Source organism: Polypterus senegalus, unplaced genomic scaffold (genome assembly GCF_016835505.1).
Source record: "Polypterus senegalus isolate Bchr_013 unplaced genomic scaffold, ASM1683550v1 scaffold_3592, whole genome shotgun sequence".
NCBI lineage: Eukaryota > Metazoa > Chordata > Cladistia > Polypteriformes > Polypteridae > Polypterus > Polypterus senegalus.
This window is the reverse complement of record NW_024377704.1, coordinates 10,001-14,792: the sequence shown is the minus strand read 5'-3', so window position 1 is coordinate 14,792 and position 4,792 is coordinate 10,001.

Below are 4,792 nucleotides of genomic sequence, written 5' to 3'. Positions count from 1 at the left end.
GATAGACGTGAAAGAGTCTGGAGAAGACAAGGAGAACGATATGCTACCTGCAACGTTGTTCAACAAGACAGGTTTGGTGGTGGGTCAGTGATGGTCTGGGGAGGCATATCCATGGATGGACGCACAGACATCTACTGCGTAGGAAATGGTGTTCTGACTGCCATAAGGTATCGAGATGAAATCCTTGAACCCATTGTCAGACCCTACGCTGGTGCAGTAGGTCCTGGTTTCCTCCTAATGCATCTAAAATGCCCGCCTCATGTGGCAAAAGTATGCAGGCAGTACCTGGAGGATGAAGGAATTGAAACAATTGAATGGCCTTCACGATCCCCTGACTTAAACCCAATAGAACATCTGTGGGACATTATGTTTCGGTCCATTAGGCGCCGCCACGTTGCTCTTCAGACTGTACAACAGCTCAGGGATGCCCTCATACAGATCTGGGAGGAAATGCCACAAGACACCATCCGTCGTCTCATTAGGAGCATGCCCCGATGTTGTCAAGCATGCATACAAGCTCGTGGGGGTCACACAAGATACTGAAAAGCATTTTGAGTAGCAGAAATTAAGTTTTTGAAAAAATGGACTAGCCTGCCACATCTTCATTTCACTCTGATTTTAGGGTGTCTACACAAATGAGCCCTCTGTAGGCAGAAAACTTTTATTTCCATTAAAAGACTTGGCATCCTTTTGTTCCTAAGACATTGCCCTGTCGTTATTTGTATAGATATCCAACTTCATATTGAGATCTGATGTATCTAATGTGTTTCTTTAAAGTGTTCTTTTAATTTTTGTGAGCAGTGTATATATACATACATATATACATACATATACATACATATAGGGATGCACGATAATATCGGGCCACAGATAATTATCGGCCGATAATAGACAATTATGACGTCATACAGATAATTCCGATAATGAAAAATCCACCGATAAAATAACCCTCAAATTGTACACTTGCCTGACTGTTTTCTCCCCCTACTATGCTCTCGGCTCCTCACCCCCGCCCATCCTGCAAGCTTCTGTCGCATGTAAGTGACGTCACAGATCTGTCTGCATGACAACACACTGGAAAACATGGCGGTGAATTCCTCCGTGTGGGCTTTCTATAGCGTGTCAGAGAAAGATGATTCACTCGCTGTTTGTAACGCATGTTCTGCAAAAGTGCCATGAGGGGGTAAAAAAAGAACAAGCTACAACACAACAAATCTTATAAGTCACTTAAAAACCAGACACCGCGACAACGTGTGGAAGGAATATGAAGCTGCTACCAGTGCTAAGGTTAGCGATCTTCTCGACAACAAACGAAAAGCCTCTGGACTGGTAACTATTGGCGAGCTATTTGATAAATGTAAAATCTTTACTAAAAAGTTCAACAAGAATGACCCACGAGCTAAGAGGATTAACGACAGAATCATGGAACTAATAGCCTTTGCTGACCAGCCGTTATCTTTCGTAGAGGACCTAAGCTTTCAGCAGCTAATGCACTATTTGGAGCCACGTTATGAAATACCCAGCCGCCGCTACTTTTCAGACACCTGTCTACCAGATCTGTACCAGGTTCTTGCAACACACATTCATAGTTTGCTTGACAAAAATGCGAAACACATCAGTCTTACCACGGACATATGGACTTCTGATGTTAGTCAGGTGAGCATGCTAAGCATGACTGCTCAATGGCTTGATGAAGAATACAACATGCACAGGGCCACGCCCACGCGACAGGAACTCCCTGATCCCACACTGCCCAAGCGATCAACAACACATTTGAAAAAATATTTCAGCACTGGAATATAGGGAAGGAGACTGTGCATGTTGTGCTGCGGGACAATGCACGGAACATGATCAAGGCAATGGAGTTGTGCGGGTTGCCAGCCTGGGCTGCATGGCCCATATTTTACAGCTCGTAGTAAACGAAGCTGTCCTAAGTCAATGGACTGTATCTGACTGTATTGCTATAGGGCGTAAAATTGTTGGCCATTTCAAGCACTCACAAGTAGCCACTTCAACTCTGGCACAGTTAAACATGAGACTTGGAATAACACCTGCACGTCTTCAACAAGATGTGCCCACTTGATGGAATAGCACATTTTATATGCTCAGGAGCCTATTGCAGCAAAAGCAGGTGCTTGCAGCGTATGGAGTTGACAATAAATTACCTGCAACACTGAACCCATTGCAATGGACCCTTATTGAGAACATGCTTACCATTCTAGATCCGTGTGAGTAACTGACAAGAGACATAAGCAGAGCCACTGCTACAGCTGCTGATGTTATTCCTGCAGTTCAAGCTTTGAAACACTTCTTAACAAAGAATGTTCCCACAGACCATGGTGTGAAAACATCCAAGAGCACGCTGTTAGAGGCTGTTAACAAACGGTTTGATCACATTGAAGCGAGCCACTGTACGCATTCTGGCAAACCATTTTGGACACCATATACAAGTACCGGTACTTCACTACAAGCAAACAACAGGCGAGAGAAATGCTACAGGAACGGTTGGAGTCCAGCCTGGACCCCTGTGATTCACTATGTAATTTTTTTTTCCATATATTATTTTTTAAATAAATAAGTGTGTAGTAAACATTTTTAGAAGACTATCGCTCAATTGCAGGTTGTGTTATAAATTGACATGAGCAGTTAAAATAATAAACCTTGTTTTTTGTGTCCCAGCAGACAGTCCAGATGAACCAGAGGCACAGACCACCAAAGCAGATGGGAACAGTTCAACTTCTCTCCTTGACATGTATGCTGAAATCCTTAAAGAAAATGATGATGGCACTCAACATGCAGGGCTGAGCGATACTGTTGTTGTGGTGGTACATTGCTTTCTTTTTTTTTAAATTAAAATTTACTAAAAAATGGATTGAGTGAACTTAAAAATATTTCTATTTTAGATGCAAACATATCTCTCTGAGTCTACACTTCCAAAGAGCCCAGAGAACCCACCTGAAAACCACGAGAAGACCATGACACCACTTGAGTACTGGAACAGCAACAAGTACCGTTTCCCACACCTGGCACAGCTTGCACGCAAATACTTGTCCGCCCCCTGCACTAGCATTAATAGCGAGCGTTTGTTTTCTGCTGCTGCAAATGTACTGGATAAGAAAAGAAACAGACTAAGCTGTGACAAAGCAGAGATGCTGCTTTTTGTCAAGAAAAATCTCCCACAGATCAGACCCCAGTTAACAAAGAAAAAAATAAATGAAATATAGCTGCTGTTCTATGCCTTTTTGGCATTCTGATTTGTAAGGTCATGCTGTTGTTGTTGTGAAAAGTCCAGTTTGTTAAGGCCCAACTTTATAAGACTTAGCTAGCAGCCATTTATTTTGCACTTAAGTTGAAGATTAGTGCACTTTATTACAAGACTAAGCAAAATTCACTTTATTTGAAGAGTAAACAAGCATTTTATTTTAAGAGTAAGCTAGCATTTTTTGCACTTTTATTTAGGCTAATAATATTTGTATTGAGAAAATGCACTTGTTGCATTATTTAAGATCAAGTCTTATTTGTTCTGGCAATTGTAAAGGCCTTTCATTGTTGACAGATTATCAAAGCATGTTATTTATGCTGAAAAAAGTTAATAAAATAACTTTTTGTACAATGTGTTCAGTTTCTTTTCAGATGAATATAGTGCTATAGATTTATTGGGTTAAATCAGAGCTATACTTACTTTGTACTTATACATTTTTACTCAGGTATTTTAAAAATGTAATTATCGGTTAGTTATCGGTTATCAGATATAAAAAGCAGGAATTATCGGTTATCGGTATCGGCTGTGAAAATTCATTATCGCATCCCTACATACATATATATATACATATACAAACATATACATATACATATATATATAAAACACATATATATATACATATACACACACACACATATATATATATACACACATATATAAACACATATACAGTACAGTGGTGTGAAAAACTATTTGCCCCCTTCCTGATTTCTTATTCTTTTGCATGTTTGTCACACAAAATGTTTCTGATCATCAAACACATTTAACCATTGGTCAAATATAACACAAGTAAACACAAAATGCAGTTTTTAAATGGTTTTTATTATTTAGGGAGAAAAAAAAAATCCAAACCTACATGGCCCTGTGTGAAAAGTAATTGCCCCCTGAACCTAATAACTGGTTGGGCCACCCTTAGCAGCAATAACTACAATCAAGCTGCTTTATAACTTGCAATGAGTCTTTTACAGCGCTCTGGAGGAATTTTGGCCCACTCATCTTTGCAGAATTGTTGTAATTTAGCTTTATTTGAGGGTTTTCTCGCATGAACCGCCTTTTTAAGGTCATACCATAGCATCTCAATTGATTCAGGTCAGGACTTTGACTAGACCACTCCAAAGTCTTCATTTTGTTTTTCTTCAGCCATTCAGAGGTGGATTTGCTGGTGTGTTTTGGGTCATTGTCCTGTTGCAGCACCCAAGATCGCTTCAGCTTGAGTTGACGAACAGATGGCTGGACAGTCTCCTTCAGGATTTTTTGGTAGACAGTAGAATTCATGGTTCCATCTATCACAGCAAGCCTTCCAGGCCCTGAAGCAGCAAAACAACCCCAGACCATCACACTACCACCACCATATTTTACTGTTGGTATGATGTTCTTTTCTGAAATGCTGTGTTCCTTTTACGCCAGATGTAACGGGACATTTGCCTTCCAAAAAGTTCAACTTTTGTCTCAACAATCCACAAGGTATTTTCCCAAAAATCTTGGCAATCATTGAGATGTTTCTTAGCAAAATTGAGACGAGCCCTAATG